Here is a 16,685-nt window from a genome sequence, read left to right as displayed (position 1 = left end):
GTATCTAGACTCTATGCTGTAGACTGAATTGTATTTGTTGTTGTTTTGCTAACCAAGTGCTCTACAGATGAGTCATACCCCAGCCCCCTCAAATAACTTTAGATGTTAGTAGTGGGCTAAGAAGAATGCTGTTGAAGTCATATTAGGTGGGTTTTATTTCTCTCTCTCTCTCTCTCTCTCTCTCTCTCTCTCTGTCATGGGGATTGAACGAAGAGGCGCTTTACCACTAAGCTGTATCTCCAGCCTTTTTTATTTTAAGAAAAGAGCCTCATTAGGTTGCATAGGGCCTTACAAAGTAGCTGAGGCTGGCCTTGAACTTGTGATCCTCCTACCTCAGCCTCCTGAGGGATTACACATGTGTGCCACCACATCCTCCTGTGTTAGGTGATCCTTTCAGTATATGTAATTTCATCATTTCAGATTCGAACAGTCACCCCAACTAGGTCCCAGACCACATAGGTTTGAAATTACTGGATACTTTGTCCTGTGACCTTGTAATCTTCGCTTTTTCATAGATCAGGAGCCTGGCCAGTCCTTGTCTAATGTTTCTGTCAGTGGAATGCCTTCTGTCTCCTCCTAATCATTGTCTTCTTGGTTGAACATTGAGCTCAGCCATCTTTTTTGCTTATATTATTTATCAACTTTATTCATTTTGTTTTTATATCATACTTAATATACAACAACACATTTTAACCTCCATTGTATTCTTAATAAAGAATCATTAAGAGAAGAGAGAAAGAAATGACTGTGAGGTCTTAGGATAGAATTTTGAGATAATCTAGACATGAAGTTGTCAGATATTGACAAATACTAACTTTTTTTTGTAGCCAATGGAATCTTCTGCCAGGCTCAGTGGTGGATGTTGTAGTCCCAGCTACTCAGGAATCTGAAACAGAAGAATCACTTAAGCCCAGGAGTTTGAGGCCAACCTGGGCAACATAGTAACACTCTATCTCAAAGAAAGGAAAGGTAAATGAAAGTTGAATATATCTATAGAAGTAGGGTTTTTGAAGGGCTTGCAGTGGTCAGATATTCCAAAAGTGGTCAGAGGGTTCTGACAATCGCATTTTGGAAAAACAATGATATAATACACCCATGCTATTTCATAGACAGGACACTGGGCTGTAAAGCAAAGAAAACCTTTACTAGCTAGGTAAGTGGATTGGTAGGTAGGTAGGTAGATACAGTAAAAAATGTATGTATACATAAACACTTGCATAGATGTAAAATCATTCAATCCTTATTGTTTATTTCTAAATATTTTTTAGTTGTAGATGGACACAATAACTTTTATTCATTTATTTATTGTTATGTGGTACTGGAGGATTGAACCTAGGGCCTCACATGTGCTAGGCAAGCACTCTACCACCTAGCTACAACCCCAGCCTTAATCCTTATTCTTGAAGGTAGTTCATTCTATAGATGAAAAGATGAGGAAAGCTTTTAAGTAAACGGGGTTGGGACTTCTTTGGTCCTTTCTGGTGACAGGTTACATTCTTTCCATCACATTTCCTCTCTGGTGCCTGGTTGCCTACTTGAAGCGACATGCAGGCAGGGGCAGGTCTGGGACCCAGACTCCTTCCTGGTCCAGGGCCATTTCTCAGATGGCTTGCTGTCTTTAGTCAGTGGTAAAATGCCCGCTAAAAGGTAAACAGAATATCAAATAAACACTCACTTAGAACAAGTAATACTCTCCAGCCACATTGATCTTGAGAAGGGTTAATGTCCTTAGTTTCCTGTATTTTAGCAACTAATTGGTCATGTGAAGTAACTTCTAGGAAAGCTGACTCATGACAGTTTTTATGCCTTGTGAGTATTGCTCTAAGCTTGGAGAATTTTGCATGGAATCCAGCTTCCTAATTTTAAAAATTATATAACAAATTATTTTTCTTTAAAGTGTTCTTTCTTTGTGGTGAGTGGAGACATTTGATATTGAGTAAGCATTAACTACTTTTATGTTTCATAAACTTGAAAGATGCATAGTATGTAATCATTAACATTCTTTTTATGTTTAAAACCTAAAACCAAACACAACTGACTGAGGCATTAAACCAGGGCTTCAGTAGGATACACACAAAATCTCTGTGCTTTTCGTTGACTTATGCTGAGGTCTGTCAAATGGCAGCCTCATTCTTAGAAGAGCAGGCCATGGGTATCTAGTAAATTCTTATGTCTAGTTGCTGACTCTCTGGTTTTCTTTTTATCTGGATCATTTAGGAAAAGGAGACCTTCAGAATGAGTTTTTGTTCTTTCCCTTGGCTCCTGTAGTAGTTTGAATTCCCTCCCCTTTTAACTCCACGTGTTCCCAGAGTTAATTTCCTTGAGGACAAGGACTTCTTTTTCATCCTCTGTCTCTCTAGTCCACTCCCCTTTAATCCCCAGTGCCTGACCTAATGCCTGGCACCAAGTCCTTAGGAACCTTAGGGCTGAGAGAGGGAGGGGGATGCCATAGTCAAATCAAAGAAGAGACTGAACTCTAGAATCAAGATTTCTTCTTCCATTGGTGCAACCTGAGTATTTGTTAAATAGAATAATTTGTCAAATTAGATGCTTCTTCTTCAGTGTTTCTTTCTAACAAAGAGACCAGTAAGCAGTGTTTGTTCTTACCTGTATTACAAAAACACTTCACACAATTCTGTTAAGTCCAGCAGGTATTTAATGATTTGCAAGTATTTTTCTAGGATTGGGGATAGGGATATGGAGATGAACAAAAAACCTTGTGCTGGTCTGTGGAGCTCACAGTGCAGTAGAAAAGACAAACATGTCCAGTTCTGTGGCCCCACAGTAGAACTCTAAGAACATCAAGAAGATGGATATATTTTGCAGTGGTGGTCCACAGGAAGGAGGATTGATTTTATCTGTTAAAAGATATCCTATGTGAGGTGGCCTCTGAGCTGGGATTTGATTAGTGCTTGAGAGTTTTCAAGGTAGACTCTGGGCTCAGGGTGGGGAAAACCCTGAGTAGGTGCAGGAACTGAATGAGCATTTGGCAGCACGGTCATTGGAGGTGAAGAGATAGCTGGGAATTACCAGAGTGTAAAATTAAATGGAAACAGTAGTAAGAATAGAAGATGAAAAGGTAGAAGGGATCAAATCAGAAAAACACATATGTCACATGATAAAACTTGAGTGTTATCCCATGGGCAGTAAGGAGCTGATGAATAGATTTAAGTAGGGGGAGAGTATTTAAAGCTATGTATTCATAAAATTCAGCTTTCAGGGAATGTGTGGGATTACTAGAGGGGGCAGACATGAGGGAATGGTTCAAATCAAGTGGATAGCTGAGCTGAAACTCAAATTGTGGGGGAGAATGGGAAACTGATAGGAGACACAATGAAGGGCATAAGATGTTGGGCAGAGAGTTAGGTGAGCCAACCAATGCAGTGTGGATAAAGACACGTCTATTACTCTTTCTTCCTGTTTCATATCAGATGAAACAGGAACTTAGCTGTGACTTTCTTTGATTCTTATCATCTTCTATCAATGACCACACTTTTACAGAAATCGCCAAGTTTAACCTTCCCAGTTTCCCAGGCAATAGGTGATAGACGTTATGAAGGACCCATATATTCTGTAGGGCGTAAATCCTCGGAGATTTTCCCATGGTCAAAATTATCCCTGAAAACCCATTAGGGAAATTCTGCATTGGTGATTAACATACTGTTTCTCAGTAATTTCAACAGGGCCACTCTAGGGTCCCCTTGGCATTGGAATATATTTTCCTGTTTGAACACAGAATTAGGTGATTTAGAGTTTGGACCCATGTTTTAGTAAAACATTCACAACTTAACACTGAGAATGAACACTGACCCCAACAGGATGCCATGCTGAGAAAGGTATGAAGGAATGGAGACCAACTGGGGGAGATGGAGGAAGCACCTGTTCAGTTCCAGCTTTTCTGGGACATATGACTATTAGGCTCCTGGACCAAGTGCATTGACTTTTCTCTATCTCACACTCCTCCCTTTTCTTCACTGAAATCATCTAGATAAAGTGCATCTCCACTGTGAGGACTGCTCATCTCCTTCCTGTTCAGGGAGCAAGACACATATAACTGGCAGATCCAGGACTTAATATACCCCAGGTCCCTGATCCCCGTCAGTACAGTCAGCTGTACAAGTTACCTGATGTTAGATGAGCAATTCTCCTAATGATAGCAAATTGGAATGAATGTTTTGCCAAGAGGATATATGAAATTATGTTTATTTTTCCTTATATGTTGATTCTACTCAGTGATTGTAAATGAGTAAAAAAAAAAAAAGTTCAGTGAATCATTGAAGCTTTTTATTTAGGTGAGCTTAGGTCAATCAGCACCTAAGAAACACAAATAATTGGCTTGCTGTTTTAAATTTTGAACATAAATAATTGACTTGATTGCATCGCCCATTGGTGAATTCAGAACTTTATCAGCTGTTCCAAATAATGATTTATGCTAATAAATCATCAAGCGATGGATTTGTAAATCATATTAAACTGGCAGGAGTGTATTAAATGAAATTCTGTTTTTCATTAATTTCCTGGGTACTTCTGACCAGTACCTGGGATCATTTTCCATGTAGGATATTGAATAGTTCACTTAGAAAAATGACAGATTAGGGCTTTCTTAGCAGAAAATTAGAGTAATAACACTTTGATCCAGCTCTGCTATTTTGTTTTCCTTATTTACCTGAGAGATATTTATGACTAAATTATTAAGTTAGCTCAAGCACCAACCTCTAAAAGACTTTCTACTTCTTGCCCTTTTGAGGAATATAATAAAATCCATTGATGAATGAAAGAAAATATCTGAATCTCATGTATATTTTCCAGTAATTCTTTAAAAAGTTAACTACAAGCACACTTGTCATAATCAGCATATACAGAGTACTACATGTATACAATTTATAAATAAATATAGAATAGTCATTCTTTTGGGAGGGTACTTTAGCACTATTTTTTGATCTGTGTTCTCTATGAAGAGAGACTTTTAATAGTTTGTGCATTTGATAAAAGCTGCCTTAAGTGGGGTCATTCTTTATTTAGAACAAATGAGAAAATGTTCCAGAAAACTTTTCAAGGACTCTTACAGTCTTTTTAGAAAATAACTTTAAATGGACTATAATTACAATGGGAACGATTGCCTAGAGTATATAAGTCATTTTAACCTGTAAAAGAACAATTCAAAATGTGTGTTTATTTTACAAGTTTATGAAATTAACATTTGATCGTCTTCCACTGCTTCTTAGAAGCAGTACTTTCAGGAGCTTATTTACAATGCATTTTATTTAACAGTCAGTGTGTTGTTTACTTATTTCATGGCTGTAGATGAATAATAGACTGGAAAGAGTATGGACTTTACATGCAGACCTTGGTTGAACCACTAGTCCTGAACTGAAATTTGGGGGATATTTTTGGGGAGATATTTGAGCATCCAAAACTTCCATTTGTAAAAATAGGAACATAGTGGTCAGGATCCAGTCAAGAGACAAAAACAGTACAGTGAGATGAATAGGGAAAATCTAATTTACAGAATAATAAACTTATCAGAACTGGTGGTGTATACCTGCAATCCCAGTGACTTGAGAGGCCGAAGCAGAAGGATCACAAGTTCGAGACCAGCCTAATCAACTTAGTGAGACTCTGTCTCACTAAATATAAAGGACTGGGAATGTAGCTCAGTGGTAAGGTGCCCCTGAGTTCAATCCCAAGTACCACCATCACCATAAAAATAAATAAATAGATAAATAGATATATAGATAGACAGATAGATATTGAACTATAATGAGGGACTGGAATAGGAGAGATTGGGTAGTACAGACACATGAGTGCTCTGAAGAGTAAAGGAATAGTAGATACATGGGACAGCCTCTGGCTAGACATCTTGGCACACATAGACCCAAGCAGGAGATCCAGGACAGGATGTAGCTTACTGGATGGCAGAGTAGTCACTAGAAGGCTATACCTGCAGAGCTTGGAAGGAATGTGCCTTCTGGAGAGAAAGCAGGGGGCAGAGAAAACTGTGAATGGGATGCATTCCATGGGAGCCCATCGCTGCAAACCTCAGGAGAGGTGCAGGGCAGGTTGCTGTTGCTGGAGGAGTCAGTCTCTGAGAAAGCTCCTGCATGGTGTGCTGAGGATCCTGCCAGGGAACTGAGTGAGGCCATCCCTCCTTCTTGCAGAGTCTCTCCCACACCCTTTACTGAGAATCTTAGCTTCTGGCCCATTAGGACAGGTGGTTTAGATAAAGGGCACGGACACATTTTTGCAGAGCGAGGGACGAAAAGTGTATATAGACCTGAGAGGTATAATATACGCTGATAACTGGTACACAGGTCTTTAAGAAAATTCAATGAGATGATACATAGAAATTTTTGCATGGTTTTGCTAGGCAGTGAGTTCTTTGAATCAGACTTCTTGAGACAAGAGTCTTCTACTGGTTGTGAAGAATAAATAATAATCATATTGTCCCTTAGACAGCATTTAGATAAAGGGCCTGGATACATCCTGTAGATGACACTTAGTCCACATTGAGGCAATAGTGGCTGTCAGTACCAGAGTATCTTAGTTGTGTACTCACATATTGAGGGTTGATTAATAACTTTGAGCTAGATAAATATTCTTAAGTAGTATCTCTCACTCCCAAATCTTAGAGAATGAAAGTAGCAACTTTTGAAGAAACCCTGAAGTTAGTTTAGTGAGTCTAGAGCTCCCTTTTGCAAAACCAAGTGGAACACAGTACAAAATATTCACACTCTCAGTAGAGATGCATTTGGTTAGTGAAGAGTGCACGTAGGAGGGCTGGGTCAGGATGGCGTGACTGGCTCACAATCATAAAACATCTTTCAATGGTTGGCCCTAATCTTTGTCAATTTGTCTTCCTTTGTCTTTTCTCCAGGCCTGGAGTTTCAGTAGGACATAGAATCATGATGTGAAAGATCTCAGAGGGTTCCATTTGGGGTAAAAGCAGGCCAGTTCACATCTTAAAGATTTCATACTATTGTTGTAGTCACTTATGCTCCTCCAAATAAATAAGATGCAAATGACAATAAAATATTGTCATTTTATTTTAATAAAATATTTTATTTTAATAAATTAAGAGTGACCCTTATAGGCAACTCGCCTTGCCATCTAAATATTGCCAGGATAAAAAATGTTTCAAAGCCTTAATTTGTGGAAACTTCATTAACATTTAACTGGCTTATTGTTTTAACCATAATAAAAAGTGAACATATTCAGTGATTAATCATCTTTTGCAGCTGTTTTATCTTGGGATACCCCAGAAGAATCAGGCGAGCTATTTTGGGTGGCTATATGAAGATTGTTTTCATTATTTAGGTGGATGTTACATTACACTTCCTTTAAAAATTTCCAGGCAAAAATTATTGCAGTCATATCCTATATAGAATTTGGGGGAATTCTTTGCCTCTTCTTTTAAGAGGTGTTCACTTGGTGCTTAGCAGGTGGCAGCTCTAGGGAATACTAAGACAAGAAAAATACAGTTCGAATCAGTATTGCTTTTGAGCAGAATTCCTACCCTGTTCATGGCCTTTCAGATACCTGTTCTTACAGCCTGCAGTTTTCATGAAAAGATATCTGGGGGTTTGACTCCAGAAAGTGTATACTATGCTATTATACCAATTTCCATGAAAATCAAAACCAAAACATTAATTTTGTTCTCTCTTTCATTGGTTGTTTCAATTCTTTTGTCACTTCCTTTAATATTGTTTTAACTCAAAAAAATCACCTTTGCTATCTTCATGGTCCTGCCAATAAAGGTTGTTGTGCATGGGGATATATATATTCTAGGGCTATTGGAAATTCTATGGTTGATTCTATTTTCAAAGGGCTCAATAATCAGACATGGGCCCAGAAAGAACCATAATATAATTTTATATTTCCTTTCAAGTGATAAAAACAGCTTGTATCCCCTCACAGGCTTTGTATTGGTCTTCTGGGTTTGCTGTCAGCCACATGTGCTATTGCCTTGGTATCTTCAGTGCCAACAACTGACTTGTGCACCGGATCTTTAACCAGCCTTTGATGTTCAGTGGATGTTTATCTTTATTTCTGTTTAAGATTGCACAATAGAACTTTCACAATTGTACTGTTTCTGCTGAGGTCTCTTTTATATAAAAATTAATGATTATTTCATTCTTGTAGACTATTATTCATGCCACTCTAGTTGGGGTTATCCCTTCAGTACTGAAGCTATTCTCTATATCAAAATTAGGGATTGCAACTTAGGTAGGGGGAAATACCATAAGGATTTGTGTAATCTTCTAACCTTTCTTAACCCAAATTGGAAAATTGTTAGCATTAGGCATTCAATGAATCCATTTTGCATTTGAACTTATTAAAACCTAGTAAGAGGGAAATACAAATGATTGATGGTTGTCAAGGTAAAACTTTGAGTTTAATGCTCTATCTTTTATAATGAATTTTCTGTTTCCACAAGAAAGTTTAGTTGAAACTAGAAGTGTTAGAGATGTTACTGAAGTCAGTGAATGGATTTCAGCCTCACGCCTGAAACTAAGGACTAAGAAAAGTCTAGAAAGTTGGTAGAGATCATTTAAAACAGTTCAAAGTTTCTGGACTCTGCCCTATGTAACATTTAATAGCATATCAGAAGCAAACACTGAGAGCATGCTTACTTTACTTTCAGATACAGAGTGAGTATCCTTTTCAGAAGTGCTTGGGACAAAAAATGCTTTGGATTTTGGATTTTTTAAAATTTGAAGTATTCACATATACATAGTGAGATGCTATGGGGATGGGACCCAAGTCTGAACACAGAGTTTATTTATGTTTTACATACACCTTATATACATAGCCTGAGGGTAATTTTATGCAATATTTTTAGTGCACCCACCTTTTGAATGTGACCCATCATCACATGAAGTCAAGTGTGAAATTTTCCACTTGTGGTATCATATTGATACTCAAAAATTTTCAGATTTTGGTAGACTTTGGATTTTCTGGTAGTCATGCTCAAACTGTAATGTAAATTTAGGTAGGATGACTAGTAGCTAAGCAACAGGGTCAGTATGTTGAAAGCTCTCCACAGGTGACAGTGATGCGATGACTGTCCTGTGTTTGAATTCAGAGAAATCACCTCATTCCAGAAAAGGAAAAACAACTCAGTGGCCGAGGTATGGAAAGGATGGATGGTTATGAAGGCTCCCAGCAGTTGAGAAAGGACCAGCACCTTGTACAGGCTGTTGAAAGAGCAGAGGTCAAGGGAATGAGCTGGCTGAATTCTGGTCTTTTGGACCAGTGTTCAAAGAACAGCTGTCATGCTACTGAAACCCATCAAATAGGAGGAATTTTAGGGGAGCAAAGCATGTTTTGCTTGGAGACATAAAGACGTAGAACATGACAACTCTTTTCAGATGATCCTACTTCCCATGCAAGAGCTGAGATTTTTACCATTTCTTCATGGGTGGAGCTAAGATAAATGGGTTTCTGCCGGGTTTCTGTTCTCACAACTAAAAGGCTCAGGGGTCACTCTAGTTAAACTGGGCTGACTGGGCTGCACGAAATAACCACACAAGAGACACAAATACCTTCTTCTTTGGGGTTGCTGTGACGGCTACTCTGATCTTAAGGGTCCGCAGAAAGAGACAGAGAGAGCACGTGCTGACCCCTTTTATTGAGGAGAAGCTATTCAAATGAGGCAAGGGGTCAGGTTTCAGGAGGCTGAGTCTATCTTCATGATGTCCACTGTCAGCAGGTTGACTGACACCTGGGTAGGCACACCCAAGGGCACAGTGAGAGAAGGAGACACACACAAGGCACTTCCATGGAAGATTCTATCCTAAACAGGGAAAGGGGTTATATTACAAAGGAACAGGTGAACATAGCTTCACCCATGGGGCTATAGCAGGACACACCCATTTCTGTGACTGAGCGCCTCAGCACCCAGCTGAGGAGTGTAACTCAGTCACCTGTAAGGTTGGCCTCCCACAGGTTTCCATCTCAAGAAGCATATTTGGGTCTTTTTAAGGGGTTTGTTGTTGTTGTTATCGTTGTTGTTGTTTTGCTGGGGCAGAACCCAGGGCCTTGTGCATGAGAGGCAAGCACTCTACAAACTGAGCTATGTCCCCAGCCCTTAAGGGGAATTTTCCGTGTGATAAGTATATGTTACAAAATTCTGGGTGTCTCACCTCTTCAAAGACTGTCTGCATGTTCAGGAGAATTGACTTGAGCATTTGTAAGGAAGTTAGATCAGATGATCCCCAACACCTGTTTTCTTTTTAATTTATCTTTTTGAGACCAGGGAGACATTACATACATAATGTAATAATATTCTTAAATTTGTATTTTCTTGACCCAGATCTTAATTCTCATTGTCAAACACTTATAGTTAATATTTTTTAATTCATGTAATTAGTATATTAATTATTGTTAAGTAATGGGTTACATAATAATATCAATTATCCACTATATAATGTATAGAATTTTCAGAGTCATTAATATGGTTGATATAATTACTCGTGTTACCCAGGAAATGTGGATAAAGATCTGATGGTATAATAATTCAGAGTAATAGACATTTAAGAGGATGTGGGGTGAAATCTACAATCATCAATGTGCTGAATGCTTTTGATGCTGAAACAGATGAACTGCTCTGCATACACTGCATTTTCTATTGTTTTTGTTTCCTTATTTAAATAGCGTCATTCCTAGTAGCAAAATTAAGCAAATGTTTAACACATGTTTAATCTTGAAATTCTTTTTGACTTTAAAACTTATATGGACTATAAAGTAAGTTTATGATCTCTTTCTATTTTGAGATCCTCCAAATCTCTGAAATATTAAAATGAAAGCGGTTCCTGTATTAGATTTTAGAATGATCCTTTGAAAAATATTTTGTATTTTGTCCATAATTTATATTGCATCTTGTCTTCTACCATTGTGCCAATGTTTTGCTGAAAACATTTCTTTGTTTTTTTGGACAAATGATATTGAAAACATTGAATGCTAAGGGAAGTTCTATTAAAGTTTTACATGTACAAAGAATTTTTAAAATTCCTATACATCTGGAAAATGTGAATTTTAAAATTTCTTAGATCTTCCTTTCAGTTGTCTTCTATGGATGTTAGATTCTTTTTGGAGAGCAACATGATGTAGTGGTGTGGGCAAGGCATGGTTAATACTCAGCCAAACTTAGCAAGTGTATGATAATTGTGAAATCCACAGATCCTGAGTAATAAAGGCTAAATCAGATCCAGTTTGGCATCAAGTAGGTGTAATTATCACAGCTGATTGAAGAGATCTGGTAGTCATTACTTTTCATTCTCTCACATCTTAGGTGATTGCTTCTTTGACAAACCATACAGCACATGTGGATATATTCAAATTGAAGATGATGACTTCAGTTGGTGGTAAGTGAAACACCTTGACCAAACCAACTTCTGATCCATGAAAGCCATCACGTTAGCTGTTAGTGTTAAGTTTCCTTTTTAAAGTAAATGGAGCCCGGGGTCTTAATCATTGTCAGTGTTCACTGGATAGTGTTGAATGATGGAGGGTGTTTTCTTTGATTATGGCAGTCAATGGCTGATTAGCAGTGAGGGTGGTATAATTAAGAGAACTGATTACAAGAGTTTTGACTTTATATCTCCCTCCTTATGGTCTACTTACAGTTTATTTCCCTTATCTTTGGGTGCACCTTAGCTAGATTAATTGGCTTCACCCAATTGATCATTTCCCAAGAAGCAGATATGGGAGATGGATGTCTTTTCTGGAAAATGTGACTACTCATGGATGGAACTTTACTTGGAGAATCCAAATATCAAAGTCTCTGTCACAGATAGGAGACCTTGGAAGTGACTAAACATCTCAGCTTCGGGGACTCAGTTTATACCTGGGAAATATCAGAGGATTGCAAGTGGTCTTGAAAGCATTCAGAAAATATATGGCAATACATAGATATGTGCATAATTTTCCCAGTGTGGAAGTACTTAGTGAATTTTCTGCTGAAATAAAAGACATTTATTTCACTGAACACCAGCAAGAATTTGACTTGTTTTTTGGGAAAAAAGAGTAGGAAGATGGTGATTGAAGAACTCTATTCATATTGCAGCCTGACCATTTTACTGGATCCCTTTTTAGGCTATGACCTTGAACATCCCTTTAAAAGTTCAGATTTGCAGATTAATTCTTCAAGTGGAATGATGGGCAATGTTTTGGTGAAAACATTTCTTTGTTTTGTTTTTTTTTGGACAAATGATATTGAAAACATTGAATGCTTAGGTAAGTTCTATTAAAGTTTTACATGTACAATGAATTTTTAAAATTCCTATGCATCTGGAAAATGTGAATTTTAAAATTTCTTAGATCTTCTTGTCTTCTATGGATGTTAGATTCTTCAGGAATCAAACTAGTAAAACATGTTATTCTGATTTGTATTTCAGATACAACACAACTTTCATTCCTTTTAATGAATTTAAGTTTTTCATTAATGTACCTACATGCAGCAAAAATTATGTTCAGTGAATTAATCTTGTAAAGGTAGTTGAAACATGTGGTAGAGTCTAATGCTGTTCTGTGGTATCCACCACAGTCCTGCCTGCCTTTCCTTTAACTTCTTATAATTTAAAAGAAAGGAGCACTGAGTTCTTTAGTACTGTGTCTGTTGCCTTCTCACTAGATCAAAATTTGTAATTATTTTTCTCTGGGAGAACCCAACAGCCTGCATGGGCTAGGGAAGGGCTTACCATTGAGGTACCCTCCCGGCCCCCAGATTTGTAGTTTTTCATGTTAGGTAGCTGATTTCATTATTTCGCCCTTTAGATTGACATCTTATTTGTAAAAATTAACTTTAAAAAGAAGCCCAAACATTTGGGTCTTCTTTAGCAGATGCTGATTCTGTTTTTGTCACAAGATAACAGACCTCCATTGATAAAAACACCAAGAAGAATCTTTTCTTGCCCACTAGTCTTGCCTTTTTCTGCTTTGTCAGACCAAATCATGCACTCCTTACATTTAAAAAGGATCTAAAAATCCCAGCAGTGGCCATAATAAATGGTAAAACAGACTAAAGGCCAGGGGAGAGTAGAAGAACAATGGGCAAGCAACTTTGCAGATATTTGATGTTAGATGGGTTTTGTGCCTTGGAACTATGAAGTAGGGGCATTTAAATGTTCAGTTTTAATTTATTTCTATTGACTAATTTCATCTTCAAATCTGAAGCTTAGTTTTGCTGGATATAAAATTCTTGGTTGGCATCTACTTTTTTTTTTCAGAGAGCTTGATATATATTATTTCAGGATCTGGTGTTGAGGGGTCTAGGTTGAGGAATCAGGTGAGATCCAAATTGGTTTCCTCCTATATGTAATTTGATATATTTCTCTCACAGCCTTTAAAATTCTATTCTTATTCTGTATGTTAGTCATTCTTATTATAATGTGCCTTGGTGTGGGTCTGCTGTAATTTTGTACATTTGGGGTCCTATAAGCCTCTTGGAGTAGAAAAGTATATACAGATTTTATTAAAAAAAGGTGAAGATCTAAGAATACACAACAAAAATGTAAAATTCTATTTAGACATCCCATTCCTTAATAAATTAATGCATGAAAAATATTTGGTTTCAAAGATGGTAGAGATGTGAGAGAGGACAAAAAAAAAGGGAAAGTCTCAATGGAAAATTGAAAAATTGTTTCTATTAGCTTTGAAAATTTTTCTTAGCTTCCCTCTTCCACCAGTAGGTGTGCTTGTATGAAATCTGATGGTAGCTCCAGTCCAGTGGGTGCTAGACCACTTGGCTGGGCTGGTCGAGCCAATAGAAATGCCCTCACATCCTCTTTCAGTCTTCCCACCCATTGCAGCTGGCCCTTTCAGTCCCCGTGCACTTCAGGACTCACTGAGCTGGAGAGAGCCTGGTTCTCTCCAGTTTCTCCAACCTGTGCTCCCACCCTGGGAAATTTCCTGAGTCTCTGGCTTTCCATAGGCTTGCCAGGCCCAGACTGACCCACAAAGACCCTGCTGCAATGTGACAGATCTGGGCTTCAGATTCCCCAGCCTCTGCTTTGCTGCAATCCCAAGATCTCAATGCCTTTCCAACCTGCAGAGAGACCACCAGGGATGCCCTAACACAAAGGAGCAACCAACTGTGCAAAGAGGCAGCCTGATGGCAGTCACTAGCACACCCAACAGGATGACTTCGGGTGCAGCCAGACCTGCAGATATCCCAACAATAGATTTCCAGGCCCTGGCCCATGTTCCCATAGTGAAGCCCTGGTTGGTATCCCAAGATGGCAGCGGCTGCATGTACCCAAACCTACAGATACCCTGACAATGAACTTCTAGGCAGCAATAGGCAACAGGCCATATGAAGGAGAATAGCATGTGGTCTGTGGGAAAATATGGGCAGGCAAAAGGCGGGCAAATGGGCAAATAGTGGGCAATATTTAGAACAAAATATTTTTTGTATTAGTTATGAGAAATAGTTTAAAGTAAAGATGAAATGATTCCTCAGATCGCACCACATACTCCACATTCTGAGAAAGCATTTCCTGGCTTTCAGGGTGCCCAGAGTTCTCTCTAAGGTTCTTTCAGCTCCTGTGTAGCACAGAAACCTAGGGCTCCTGAACATAGGAGAGAGAGTCTAGAAACTAATCCAAAGAATGGCTGATTCCAGAAACAAACCTTGTACCAGCCCTTAATTGGTAATGATATTGACTTCTTTTTGTATTTCTTCTTTTGAGAAGTCTCTGTTTAATGCATTTGTCCATTTATTAATTGGGTTATTTGGTGTTTTGGTGTAAATTCTTTCAATTATTTACATACTTTGTGAGAGGAGAAGCTAGCAAAGAATTTCTTCCATTCTGTAGATTCTCTATTCATATTCCTAATTGTTTCCTTTGTTGTGCAGAAGCTTTTTAATTTGATACTAGCCCATTTATTAACTCTTGGAATTATTACCTGAGCTTTAGGGGTCCTATTGAGAAAGTCATTACCTGTGCCTACATGAGTCTTGACCCTATACTTTCTTCTAGGAGTTGTACAATTTCTTTTCTAATTCCTAGGCCTTTGATCCATTTTGAGTTGAGTTTTGTGCAAGGTGAGAGATAAGGGTCTAGTTTCATTTTTCTACATATGTATTACCAGTTGTCCCAGCATCATTTGTTGAGAAGGCTGTCTTTTCTCCAGTGTATGTTTTTGGTGATTTTGTCAAGGATCAGATGACTGTAGATGTATGGTTTGTCTTTTATACTGTACCATTGGTCTTTGCATCAGTTTTTATGCCAGTACATACAGCTTGTGTTACTATATCCCTGTAGTATAACTTGAAGTCAGGTATTGTGATGCTGCCAGCATTGTGTTTTTGGATTAGGATTGTTTCATTATTCTACATCTTTTATTCTTCCAAATGAATTTTAGGACTATGTTTTCTAGTTTTGACAAGAATGTCATTGTTATTTTGATGGGATTATACTTAATCTATATATTGCTTTTGGTAATATGATCACTTTAACAATATTAATTCTGCCTATCCATGAACATGGGAGGTTTTTCCATCTTTTGAGGTTTTCTTCAATTTATTTCTGTAATGTTCTATATTTTTCATTGTAGAGGACTTTTACCTCCTTTTTAGATTTCTTCCTAAGTATTTTTTTAGGCTATTGTGAATGGAATTGTTTTCCTGATTTCTTTCTCAGCAGATTCATTTTTGTTACATAGGAAATCCATTCATTTTTTAATGTTGATTTTTGTGACCAGCCACTTCATCAAATTTGTTTATTAGCTTGAGCAGTTTTTTGGTGGAATTCTTTGGATCTTCTAAGTATAGGATATCATCTGCAAACAGTGATATTTGACTTCTTCCTTTCCCATTTTATCCCTTTTATCTCCTTTCCTTTGTGTAATTGCTGTGGCTAGAATTCCCAACACTACATTAATTAAGAGTGATAAGACTTCTGAGATCCAGACTCCTGACAGATTGGCAACTATAGTGGCATGGCCACATCAAAGTATGTAGTATGCTGATTTTAAGTTCTTTAGCTATAAACCAAGAAGTGAGATAACTGGGTCAAATGGTGGTTCCATTCCAAGTTTTCTGAGAAATCTTTGTCCTGCTTTTGATAGTGGTTCCACCAATTTGCAATCCCACCAGCAGTGTATGAGTGAACATTTTCCTCACATCCTCACCAAGATTTATTGTTACTTATATTCTTGATAATTGTTTGGACTACTATTCTGATCTCAATTTTTCTGTAGCAAATCTGTCCATTGTGTTTGTCTGTATTCTCCCTCCCTCTGTGGTGAGTCAGCATTGTCTCTGTCACAACCAGTTTGGCTCCACTATACTCTTTTTTTTTATGCACCCAAATTTCCAAGTCTTTAAGATACTCTGACTGTCCAATATTGAAGTTTAGTGAAAACCCTCTTTTACCTGCCACTGGGAAGTTGTACTACTACTGCCCAAATCCTGAGCCACAGGGCAACTAGGAATTCAGTGTTCCTCTAACCCACCATCTTGAATCTCCTAAATATAGATCTTAATGTCTGACCACATATACACAGGAAAGGTAGCTATGTGAAGAGATTGATGTTTCAATCAGATAGACTGAGTTATGAGTCCAATGTATGTAATATATACCAAAACATCACATTGCACACTTTAAATATATACAATTTTTAATAAATATATAAAAATAAAGTTATAAAAATCAAACAAATGAGCATAAAATAGTATATAATTC

The 16,685-nt window shown here is 37.8% G+C and overlaps 1 long non-coding RNA gene across 1 annotated transcript in view; it reads left to right on the top strand.

Annotated features, from left to right (window-relative positions):
- LOC143382608 (uncharacterized) overlaps window positions 1-11,363 on the top strand; it is a 95,644-nt gene extending 84,281 nt beyond the window's left edge. Inside the window, exon 3 of the long non-coding RNA XR_013089028.2 lies at window positions 11,291-11,363. This is a non-coding gene — a long non-coding RNA (uncharacterized LOC143382608). The remainder of the gene's footprint in view (window positions 1-11,290) is intronic.
- The last annotated feature ends 5,322 nt before the right edge of the window (window positions 11,364-16,685 follow it).

Source organism: Callospermophilus lateralis, chromosome 17 (genome assembly GCF_048772815.1).
Source record: "Callospermophilus lateralis isolate mCalLat2 chromosome 17, mCalLat2.hap1, whole genome shotgun sequence".
NCBI lineage: Eukaryota > Metazoa > Chordata > Mammalia > Rodentia > Sciuridae > Callospermophilus > Callospermophilus lateralis.
Note: the sequence above shows the minus strand (reverse complement) of the source record. Positions and strands in the feature narration are given on the sequence as shown.